The following is a 13,363-nucleotide window of genomic DNA, read 5'->3' on the forward strand; positions in this document are numbered from 1 at the left end:
TGTCAAAGCATGGCAATTTCAATTTCACCTTTTCACACTCCGCTCTTGGCGCATTTATTTATAGAGCGAAAGCACAGCAGCAGCAGCAGCAGCACTTCATTACATTTTAATGACTTGATTAAGCTCGTTAAAGTGCTACGCATTTTACATGCAATTACGAATATCTACTTGTATACGCTTCCCTTGACATTGCAGCAACATTAACGAAAAACTCAGTTGCATACTAACCCTACATTAATTTACATACATACACACGCACATACATTCCACTTCGCTATACACTCAAGGTCGATGTGGGGAAATGAAAATTACGCGTTATTATCAAAAAGGTGGATGACACGTAGTGCCACTGTTCGAGTATCTTGGCTGAGTTAAGCATAAATACACCACTAACGTGTCTAACGTGACTTACGTATTAACAAGCTTACTCAGCAGGTAGCCGATGGCACAGGATGCAGAATGTGTCATTGGAAATGACTACAACAACACGCAATGCACTCGCTTTGTTGGCCGTTATTGTGTCCCAACAGTTTCGAGCAAATTACAATGCACAGGATTTACAATCTACGTAGAAGATGAGAAAGTTTACAGGTGAAAATGTGTGGAAAACAATGCAGTACTTTAAGTAACTTTCAAGTGTTGTTGTTGTTTGTTTTAAGCATCCTCATGATTACAGATGCATAAGACATCTTCCGTTCAATGTTATTTTGCAAACGCAAGTGACGAGGTCGTGCTGCGCTCATAGTTATGCAGTTGGTGACACACAACTGCACTCACACAAACTCAGCTCAACGTTTGCGCTCCAGAGTAGTAAAAGCAATCCACTAGGAAAGGTAACAATTCACCCTTGGGTGAGAGCATTGAAAGAAACTGAAGGTCACAGAAATTCATTGACATTGGAGAAAATATTATTTCAGTGATGTGGTGGGGTATGATATTCCCCATGGTTCAATATTATAGCATGTGGAGCAAAATAAGAAAGAGTAGCTGCTCAACAATCTTTCGATTTATATGAAATTTGGTGAAGATGTTCTACTATTACAAAAATGTGTACATATGTTTTTTAGACGTGGATCAAGCTTTCGACAATGTGCAGCGCAACATATTTGAGATTTATAAAACTTATTTGAATTGACGAAATATATCTACGTTGCCTAGAAGCCTTCGTTGAGACCAAACGGCACAGATCAGAGTGAGTGATGAAATTACAAAAGACATACATGGCCTTAAAGGCGTATGTATTGTCACCCATACTTTTTATCATCTACGTTAAAAAACAATGCCAAGAAGCTCTTTTGAATGCCCACGATGGCATAAAGTTCAATGGCATTACAATAGGATAGGTTAGGTTGAAGCGGTTGTTCTATGGGACACACTCCGTGTGGTGAACTTGTCCCTATCTTTCGTAAAATCAGTGTGTGCTTCTCAAAAATTTTAGAATATCTCTGATTTCTTCAGAATTCTGATCTTCGAATTCATTAAAAAATTGTTTACTTAGAATATAAACCTACGTCTGTATAGAGCGGCACAATGACACAGAAGGTGCGAGATCGTCTCTGCCTCTTTCACATCTGGACAACTTCTGCAGAGGTCATGTGTTTGCACACCCATCTTCTGGGCGTGTACCGTTATAACTGAAATCAGTGCGCTAAGACTGTGATTATTTTGGCTTAGCAGAGATTCTGTTCGTGGAGCATTGAGAGTCGGCCACAATTCTTGGGCGATTCTGCAGGTGGTTTCATTACGCCATCTTTCGTTCGCTGTTCTTACGACTTCCTCAAGGATAGCTAGTAGCTTTCATGTTTGCAAGGGTATTTCTATGTCATTGTCTATGTACTCATCGGTCAATTTGGGACCGAATTTCGCTAGTTTATGGGCTCTGCAGTTACCCTCGCAATGACAAGGAGATATCATCAACAATATTAGATACGCCGATGACAACACACTTTTAGCAAACAGGATGCCTGATCTGCAAACTTTATTGAATAAAGTCACCAATAGTATTCAGCAAGACTAGGCAGCAGACTAAGAATTAACGCATACAATTAAATTTATGCAAGTCAGCAGGAAATCTACAGTCACTCTTTATGAACTAACGATAAATGACGAACCGATAGAAAAAGTTTCAAGCTCAAATACCGTAGTTGATGAGCCAATGAATACTGGCACGAGTCAGCTGAAATAAGGGCAAGAATATAAATTACAAGATCCACTTAGGAAAACTTAAGAACACCTTCAGCAACTTGATTTTAACATCAAGCACAAAGCTCGGTTTACAAAGTGCTACTTGTGGTCTGTACTTCTGTACGATGTGGAATGCTGGACACTGAAAGTTGCAGACATGAACAGACTAGAGGCTTTCGAAATGTGGGCGTTTAGAAGAATTTTAAAAAACTCCCTGGACGGAGCGTGTCTATAGTATGGAAGTTTTAATCCCTATTAAATGTGATCGTGATCCCCTGTAGACAATAAAGTGTTGCAAAAGGGCGCACCTTGGCTACATATTAAGAAATTCAAAGGAAAACGATGTGTTGGCAGAAAATAGCTTTCGTGGTTGCGTAACATCAGGAACTGGACAGGCATTGGCAACATAACTGAACTATGGAATGCGGAAAGAATTTAAACCCGCCACCGAATAGCAGATGGTTTTTTATGGCAGAAATACAGTCAGAAATACAGTTTGCCATTGTCTACTGAGGGATGCACAAGTAGCTTAAATTCTGTAAAAGGAAAATTTATTTTTTTTTTTATGTAAGTCAATTTTTTATAATAATAAAAATAATAAAATCGAGCGCGTAAAGCTCAAAATAAAGTTTCTCATCACTCAAAATAACAAAATAAAATACAGTCCTCTCTCGACGAACAAAACTAACACTCAACAAGACTCTCATCATGCCCGTCCTAACGTATGGCGCAGAAGCTTGGACGATGACAACATCCGATGAAGCGTCGTTTGGAGTGTTTGAGAGAAAGATTCTGCGTAAGATTTTTAGACCTTTGCACGTTGGCAACGGCGAATATCGCAGACGATGGAACGATGAGCTGTATGAGCTTTACGATGACATAGACATAGCGCAGCGAATGAAGATCCAGCGGCTACGTTGGCTGGGTCATGTCGTCCGAATGGATACAAACGCTCCGGCTTTGAAAGTATTCGATGCGGTACCAGCTGGTGGTAGCAGAGGAAGAGGGCTGCCTCCTCTGCGTTGGAAAGATCAGGTGGAGAAGGACTTGGATTCACTTGGTGTGTCCAACTGGCGCCGGTGAGCACAAGAAAGAAACGACTGGTGCGCTTTGTTAAACTCCGCCAAATCGCGTAAGAGCCAATTAAGAAGAAGAAGCAGAAGAAGAAGCAGAATAATAAGAAGAAGAAGAAGAGTTAGTAACTCAATTGTTAATTTTTTTTTTTACATTTTATTTTGTGAATTAAATTAGTAGATTTTACACCAACTGCTTTCTTAGTATTTATTATAGTATGCGTCTTACATAAAATAGTTATTTCGAAAATTTTGAATATGGTAAATTTCTGTTCAATGGTACATTTCCAGCTATTGGGTCATTGAAATTTGAAATTGAAATTTGAAAAGGTCGAGCCAAGGAGCACCAAGAGATTTGGTGGCTCCTAAAATGCTCAGCCTAAAACGCCCATTGTATTTAAAGCTCTGGGAAGGGGGTAGATAGTCAAGGAGGGAAGAAGAAAAGTATCAGAGAAAGAGATAGGACCACTTCATTGCCGTAGGGGAAAAGCCGAGTTATGTGTTGCAAATTGGTTTAATTTTCATAACAATTTTACGTTGATCAGTTGCATCGCATCGTGGCGAAGTTCAAGACCAAATTCAGTCAGGAAAATTTAACATTTCTTAAAAAGTTAGGTATCACTTAAAGGCTAATCATTTGAGTATAATTAAATTTCAATTTTGAAAAAAATTAAAAAAAGAAATTAAAAAGGAAAATCAAAAAAAAATATCAACAACAAAAACTTATATTAAAAAAAAAAAATTAAAAAAAAATGTTTGCCAAAAAATGTGTCGAATGTTTTTTTTTTACATTATTTATCGAATGTACGAAAAAGTCCTAAATATAACATTTTATATCTTAACACCAAAGCGAATTCATTCAACATGATAGCGGATGAGTACAAGAAAAAATTACATATATTTTGTTTTTGTTTTTGCTTCGCAAATGTCAAAGTCACCTAATTAGTTTCTTGGTAAACTACTTGAAGAATGAAATGTGGAAATACAACTCTAAATTCTGCGTATTTGAGTTTTTCAACCGTATTTGAGTTATTCCTGCACGTGGACTTAAAACGTATCACTTTGTCACTTCACATGTACGCTTAAATTCTCTTGCACGACCGGCGTAAAGTTGGATCCTCTATTTTGCAGTAGTGAACCAGCTTTCAGCAACAACCGCTTATTATAACTATTTATAAGTCTGCAGTGATTCGCATATATCCTCTCTTTTGCTGTGCTGGAAGAGCGGTCATTGTAGTTAACTGTGAACATCATACGCATACTACTTTACCGCGTTGCTAACAGTTGCAATACAAGTGTGTGCTTACTGCTGTAAGAGTGAGTACGATTAACAGCGGACTTCGCATTGCATGCAGTTGCAATGCAAGTGAGAGTCGATTGCTATGAGAGCGGCCAGAGCAGTTAACAGCGAAAAGGAATTAAATGTGAAGCCCATCTTCCTCCAATTAGAATTGGTAAATGGGAGTTCTATTGCACATTGAGAAAATTGGAGATCATTACGGTTGCTATGGCTAGCTTTAATAGGCATATGTTTTTTGTAAATTCTTATTCAATAAATAAATATTTTATAATACAATAAATAAGTATTATATAATTTGTATACTGCAGCTGTGTAGCTCACAAAAATTATAAATTTTCTCGCAGAGTGATTAATTTTGCACCATTTATTTTGTAGTATAATATATCCATACTTTAGGACTGTTAAAGAGAGTATAATAACTAACTAACTTATCTAAACACGCGTTGTTGTTGTTGTTGAAGTGGTTGAGTATTTCTACTCAAATAATCCTAATTAGCGACCAGCGCCGTTTTACTCCCACTGTTCTCGTATGATGATGTCTTGTTTCTTTTTTTTGTGTAAGTCAGATCCATTTTATGAGATCCAAATATAGCAGCAAATTCTTTATCTCTATGTCTAAGATCTCATTAATTTGCTGTAAGAAAGGCTTACCGAAAGAGCGAAGTCGTGCCCTAGCTAGCCCCGGACATTCACATAAGTAGTAGACAAGATTTTCCTTCATCCCTTTCGCTTGGCAGCTTCTGGCTGCATGATCCTCTACATTCCAATGACCTGTAAGGGTTGGAATGATGCGTGAAATGTGTGGTCGAGAGCATATTAATAGGCAATTCGTCCTTTGAAGTTTCTAGTTGGCCATGTGTTTTTTGTTGCAATAGCTACATTTAACATGAGCGCAGTTGTTGTTATTGTTGTAGCAGCATAAACATTTCCCATACTTACATACGGGAAATGCTGCTGGAGTGACAGTCCTTGGCCGGTTATAAATCCGGGTCGTTTAGGTAACGTAGAACCGACTGTCGTGGAAGCCCAGTCGCCACCGCCTCTGCTAGGTCTCGCGCCAAACCTTTTCTTCCTGGCTCATTCGCTATCTCATTACCCCATACATTCCTATGGCCGGGAACCCATATCAGAGTAATTTCAAGCCAATGACTTAAGCAATTCTAGTTCCTCTGTACACTGTAAGACTAGTTAAGATGAGGTGAAATTGGAATCTAAGGCCTTGATAGCTGCTTGACTGTCTGAGAAGATAGCTACTCTTGCACTGACTTCCCTGTAGAGTTTTAGTGATTCATATACTTCTCTGATCGCTAATAGTTCTGCCTGGAACACACTGGCATAGTCAGGAAGTCGAATTGACTGAGATAGGATGACCGGCTCCGAATGGAGCGTATTGCGCAAATTAAATTCACGAGCGCAGGTTTTCCTTTCAGTGTATTTAGTTTTCTGCTATTAAAGTTAACCTTCTACATATACACCTACAAACAAGGTCACAATCATGTGTATGTTTTTGTATGTCTTCATAGACAGCCAATCAATTTCAATATGGCTATAGCAAATAAATTCTATTGATACCCTTTTTTATAACAAACGCATAACAAATCAATGACTGAGCATTGCATAGGATTCGCTGTTCTTTTTTTCTTGCGTTTTTATGGCCCCTGCTATTCATATTATTCAATACATTCCAACTAACGATGTGAACGTTATGCGCGACTATTTGCCTTAGTAGACACATCAATAAAATACCAGGCTGTTTTTTTACTCATTTGCTTAGGGTCCCTGTAAGAAAAATGGACTGGTTATAAAATTGTGTCTTTTTGCCGCAGTCACAATCAGCGCTAGTTCGTTGGTCCAGCGAATATATTAATGCATGAAATATGTGGTACTTTTTTCAATGGGTAGTAGTAAGAATTTGTTTTACAATATTTAATTATATTTTTTTTTATTTTAAACATCAAAGGTATATATTGTGTGATAACACTGGAACTACAAGGTGGCGGAAAATTAATCAACCTATCGGAAGATTTATAATTTTTGCAAATGATGTCCTACGTCAACCTTGAAACATGGATTGCCTAAAGATGTAGGTAAATATAGATTTTCAAGACTCAAGCTGATATTTTTTATTTAGTAAAAAAATTTTGGACGAGGAATTAAATTCGTACAGAGGACAAACAAAGGGGAAACAAAACAAAATCCGAAAAGCAGGGAAGATGAAGGAAGATGATGACCCTACGGTGACTAATTACGTTAACCATTTGAATCTGCTGATGAAATTCACCAAGCGCGTAATGTTTAAACCTGCTATATCTCTAGGTGTAACAAAAAAGTGAGAGCCAAGATATTTCAAACTTAGCCTGACAAGAGCAGGGCAGCTGAGGAGCAGATTCCAGTTCGTCCTCTAAACAGCTTCAGCAGAAATGACTTAAGCTAATCTCCCAAGTCACCCAAGGGACAATGCCAGGAAAGCTGCGGCTTTGTTAGAGTCAGAAGTTCCTTCAAGCGCCTCCGACCTACCCATGGCCAGAAGGAACTTGCGACTTTGCACGTCTGTGCACTAACCCAGCGCTCGCTGAGTTGACGTGAGGCCCATCGTTCCAGGAGTAGATTGCAGGTTTTCAAAAGAACCCCAATCCCAACGCTCGCTGAGTTGATGCGATGCCCATCTTTCCGGGAGCAGAGTACAGGGTCTCAAAAGAACCCCAATCCTCTCGTTTTGCGATGAGACCGTCTCGAGGGTCCTTTGTTGGACAACGCATCAATCCAGCAGTTTCTCGCTTTGCCACTGCGACTTGGGAAGAACTACTTTCTGCCTGGAGTAGATATTTACTAAATAAAAAAATATAATTTGGAGTGATCGAAACTTTTATTTTGACCTGCGCGCGCTCTATTAGTAGTCTGTTTGTATACCGGAGCTGTCTAGTTCACAAGTGTCAAATGCGATTGCCAAAAACCGTATTTGCAGAAATTACAAATCTTCCTATAGGCTGATTAATTTCGCGCCACTTTGGATGTGGGTTTCCCTACAGGGCCGGTTCATTCAGCTAAACGAGGTATTATTTTTATGCTGGTTGCCAAATTACGCTTATGGGTTATTATAACTTTTGACTACTATGCTGTAAGGCTTTTTTTTCTACCTACATTTCCAAATAAATAGTGTTAGGCATTCTTTCGACAAATTTTCTCCCTTTTTCCACATACTTTTTTTGCAACAATTTTCGAAACGTTTTTCATCTACTTTTTGCTTACAGTTCAGTCATTATTTTATTTTTCCCCCCTTTCTTTGCTTACACACATATTTTTCCATCCCAAGCACTTTCTGCTCTTTTTGGAACAACGACACTGCTTACCAAGCTCCGCTATTGTTGCCGTCCGGAGCGTTAATTTGATTTATTGTTTCAGCTTTTACGCTTTGTTGGCATCACAGCGAGTTACCAGCCAACAATGAGCTCTTGCTTTTATGGCTTCTGTTATGTGCGAGTACTTTTTTGGATGGTTGGTTTTAATTAAAATCGATATAGCACCAGCTTTAAGTTGAGTTATTGTCGACGCTCGCAGCCAACTTGTGCCTACTAATGCTGACCATTAACACAACGCAATGAGAGATTGAGGGCATTGAGGGAATTTCAAGTTTTTGAACTTGAAGAAGTTACACGAAGACTCGGTGTCGTGGTTGGCATTTTTGTTAGATTTTTTCTTGTATACTTTTGTTTTTCAATCATTTTTGTAGTAGTCGTTTAATGTGGTACAAAAACATGCATGAAGATAATTTGGGCAGGCATTGAGCCAAGGTGAAGTCCAAAATAAGCAACACTGAGCTAAAATAGAATCGACCGGAGCTTTGTTCTGATACCTTCGAGCTTATTTATTCAGAATAGTCCCTTCTGACCTCGATACACCGTCTTGTGTGATCTAAAAGCTTTTCGAAAAGTGTTTCAGGTCATTGACCGGAATATTCTTCAGGATGTCGGTACAATCCTTTTGGATGGCCTCTACGAACGCAAAACGTTTTCTTTTAATAACTAAATGCCATTTTCTGAATAGATAGAAGTCATAGGAAGCCATATAAAGCGAATACGGTGAGTCATTGATTTTTAAAATGCGATTTCTAGTCAAAAAATCAGTCACAGGAGTGGATCGATGAGATGGTGCATTATCATGCAATAAGCGCCAGCTTCCTTCTTCGCGGTATTCAGGGCGAATTCGACGAATGTGACGCAACAAATGCTTCAAAACGCCAAACTAGAAAATTGCTTTGACCGTTTGGCCCACTGGCACGAACTTCTTGTGGGAAATTTCCTTGGAATCGTAAAAACAAACGAGCATCGACTTGATTTTTGACTTCTCCAAACGCGATTTTTTTTGGTCGTGACTCGTCTGGGGTCTTCTATTCGGCACTTTCACGCTAAATTTCAGGTTCATGTTGGAAACACCACCTTTCATCACCAGTTACAATGTTGCAGAGGAAGTTCTCGTCTTTTCTCCCCTCTTTAATGAGGTCTTTCGAATGTTGTTGGAATGTTGCAGATTGAAACGTGCACAAACCTTTCGTAAGACCAAATGATCAGTTAAAATGCGATAAGTCGATGTTTTTGAGATATTCAACTCCGATTCCATTAATTCCAACTATGATTTGGGTTCATTTTTAATAAATTTACGAACAATTTTGGTTGGAGTTTTCGTGATTGCTGATTTTGGGCGGTCCGTATGTTCGCTGTCATTTACGTCCACACAACCATTTCTGGAACGTGTAAACCGCTTTTGTACTCTGGCACGGTAGAGACAATCATCGCTTTAAACTTTTTTCATTAATTCAAAGGTTTCGGTAAACATTTTGCCGATTTTAAAACAAAATTTGATATTAGCTCTGTATTCGAAACCCATTTTTGTACCGATGAGACAAACCTACCGCTACTTTAGATGCAATAACTTTGCTTCCACTGAACAAAAGGTATGCATAAGAACGTAAAATGAACGCATACAATAATTGCCATTGTTATCGACAATTGTTGATACCGAGATTTCGTGATATTTTTAGAGTAGATATAATTTTCTTAAATTCCGTAAAAATTCATTGTGGCTCGGTTTCTTTTATAAGAACTAGAAACAATTTTTCTTCCCACTTTGAATTTTTCTTTGTCTACAAACACTAAAATGAGTCCAAAAAATTGGCAGTTTCGTATGAAAGGTTTTCCAGTAACAGGTGTTACTTTGAAAACCACGCTATTTTGGTATATGCCACTCTTGAAGCTGTCGTTTTTTGATATTTGATAAGTAGAAACTACGCCATTCATAAAAATGGAACGATACACGCTTAAACAAAACATTGAAATTATTAAAATCCACTATAAAAATGGTGCAAATTTGGCAGAGACGGTTCGTAAAACTCGAACATTTTCGGGTCACTGTGAATCACCTTGTCGGACCGTAATACAGAAATCGGTGAAAAAGTTCGAGTTGTTGGGGCAAGTTAGTGATGTGAAGAATAAAACCCGTGCACATCGCTCAAGAACAGCCGAAAATATTGCTTTTGTAGCCGAAAGTGTTGAAGAAAACCCAGGTTTGTCCATTCCGCGTCGTTTCTTGAAATTAAGCATTCCACAAACGTCATTACACCGTATTTCGCATAAAGATTTGGGTCTTAAAGCTTATAAAGTCTAGTTAACACAAGAACTCAAGCCGGCCGATCATCAACAACGTCGTGTCTTTGCTGATTGGGTCGTTAAAATACATGAAAATAATCCCGAATTCCATCGAAAAATCATCTTGAGTGATGAGGCCCATTTCCAACTCGGTGGCTTCGTCAACAAGCAAAATTGTCGTATCTGGGGCTCAGAAAATCCAAAAATCCAAGAGTTATTTTTGGAAAGCCTCTCTATCCTCAACGTCTGACTGTTTGGTGCTGTTTATGGTCCGGCGGAGTCATTGGACCTCACTTTTTCGAAAATGAAGCTGGAGCAACAGTTACGGTGAATGGATTGCGCTATCGAGAGATGATTAACGATTTTTTATGGCCGGAATTGGATGGTATTGATTTGGACAACGTTTATTTTCAACAAGATGGCGCTATGTGCCACACAAGCAACGAAACCATTGATATTTTACGGGAATAACACCTCTTACTGGAAAATCCTGTATAAAATGAGTTCGTAGAAGCAGCAGAGAATTTATAGTCAGGTATCAAAACCTTGATCTAAATTGAGTGCGCTTAAAACTTAAGGGGGAAGGCCACTGTGATTTTTCAAAAAAATCGATTTTTGTTTTTTGCATTTTCTTAAAGTAGATATATTCAGAAATAGGTAAAAAAATATAACTTAAAATCTTGAAAATTGAGGAAGTTATACCCAATGCAAAAAGTGCAGGTAGTGAGTTATAATGGCCAATGAAAACTTTAAACGCGTTTTTCTCAAAACGACTTTTTTGAACACGCTGACTCGATTTCTCGAAGACTTATGAACCGAATTTAATTTTTTGTTTTTTAATTTTTGTCTATGTATTGGCTATAGTCGTACATAGCTGTTTTTAAAGATTCCAAAAATTTATATTTTTTCAAGCCTTTCGAAAACAAAACGAAGGGTAAAAACACTAACTCAAATTTCAAACCTGCACCATTTTCTAAAAAAAAAATTTAAAAAAATCGCCACGTACGACGATAGCCATTGATGTATAGATTAAGAGTGTTTTTTGGTTTTTTGCTTTCAGATGATTTTTCACCGCTGTACACCAGGTTGCATCAGTTTTTTATGACGTCATTGCATCAATATTAATTACAATTGTAATTTATAATATTTATTAATAAAAATTTGTGTCACTATAGTTGAATATATGTTAAGTAAATTATAATCTGTCCGATCCTCAAATAATCATCCCTACTTATAAAAAAAAATTATGAAAATCACTTAATTTTCACGCGTTCAAAGGGGTGTTCGCCCTTAAATCTATATATAATATATAAAAAGAAGTTACATTTCCTTGGTAGTCTTATAACTCAATAACCGCCCAACCGATTGACACAAAAATTTTAGAGTTCTTTTCTATCTTTGCGGAGGTGGTTTGTGTGAAGTTTGATTGAAATAGGTGCAGCCGTTCCTGAGTTATGACATTTTATGTGAGTAATGGTTTCCTCTCATACGAAATGCCTGTATGGGAAAAACAACAACAAATACACAGCCGCTTATGAGCGTTTCTGTTGTACTGTTGTGGTTGTAAGTGTATTCTGTTACGGACCCTATACATTCAATTAGTAATATACTGTACTGAAAGAATGCCACTTGCAAGACGAGCAAACATTGGCAGACGTTCACGTCAATCAAATGCTACAGCGTTAAATCGAAGATCACAAAGTGAAGAAGATCGTGTTCGACGAAATGAAGTGAAAACACAACGACACAGATGGACAAATCAGTCGGTTAATAGTGAAGCACCAAGAAACCGTCGTGGGCGTACGTCCGTTTATGATATACGTCAAATGGAACGCGCGGCCTTCAATTACGATGCCACCATTGATTACAGCATGCCCGCCTACATTGTCCAAATGAATATAGAATGTATACATTGCAAAGCAATTAAATTCAGAAACGAAACGCCTGGTATGTGCTGTGCTGGTGGGAAAGTCAAATTGCCGGCGCTAGAACTTCCGCCAGAACCTTTGCATTCATTGGTTTTTGGCAATTCACCAACGTCGAAGCATTTCCTCTTAAACATTAAAAAATACAATTCATGCTTTCAAATGACATCTTTTGGAGCTACAAATATTATTAGAGATGGATTTGTGCCGACGTTTAAGGTTATTACTTCGTTTGGAATAAAAAATATGATATTTAATTTATGTGCCGTCCCTGTGTTCGATGCTTTTAAAAATTCCGATCCGTTATCTATATATATTTCTCGAACTTTACAGATTCAAGGTCAAATATACCATAGAGCTGGGTCTTTGCTACCATTCCCAGATGGTGACCATCAATTTTTGCAAATATATTGTATTTTATTGGTGATGAGAATCGTGAATTAGATCAGCGCTGTGCAATTTCGACGAATACGAGAAGATCAATCGTGAATGAATTGCAAACAATGTTCCATCAACACAATGAATTGGTGAAATTGTTCAAAGTGGCACTCGATCTGATGCCCACCGATGGCCACAAAATCATAATAAAAGCCGATAAAACACCAATTGGGGAGCACGCAAGACGATTCAATATAAAAAAAAGCATTTTATGTATGGTGGTGCGAAGCCTACTGGGTAATGCTAGTACAGGTATATTCGACAATTGTTGATACCGCGATTTCGAGATATTTGTAGCGCAATTTCGGCATCATTGGGTAACTGGTAATGGATCAAACTTCAAAGTCCGCAGATATTTCATATAAATCAATTTTTCTTTAAAGAGGCAACTTAGACATACCTAAGGTACACTTAAACCAATTTTACATCAAAAATCGTAAAGCTTTGTTTATTTAAACAAACAAAAACCTCAGCCAATTATGAAAATAATAAAACAAGCATTGGCGTTTCTTAATTTTTCAGGCATTTCATGCATTTTGGTATTCCCTCTTCGCACAGTGCAAGCAACCGCAGCTTTGCAGGCTTCAATCAAGTAATGAGTGCAGCATTTTGCTGCAGTGCCAAGGCGCGCAAAGGTAAATGCAACAGCAGCATTAGTGGCAGCCGCACCATCAGCAGTGACACAAGGGCCACTCGAATTAAATATGAAATTTTCTCAAAAACCAATCTGAGGGGCAATTTAAATTGAGTTAAGCTGCGGTACAGCAATGCCTACATACAACAACAACAAAACAAACATAT

At 38.0% G+C, this 13,363-nt stretch overlaps 1 pseudogene; it reads left to right on the top strand.

Moving 5' to 3' along the window:
• The first annotated feature begins 11,821 nt into the window (after nt 1-11,821).
• LOC129238113 (uncharacterized) lies at nt 11,822-12,264 on the top strand (annotated as a pseudogene).
• Nucleotides 12,265-13,363: the final 1,099 nt, after the last annotated feature.

Source organism: Anastrepha obliqua, chromosome 2 (genome assembly GCF_027943255.1).
Source record: "Anastrepha obliqua isolate idAnaObli1 chromosome 2, idAnaObli1_1.0, whole genome shotgun sequence".
NCBI classification, from domain to species: Eukaryota; Metazoa; Arthropoda; class Insecta; order Diptera; family Tephritidae; genus Anastrepha; species Anastrepha obliqua.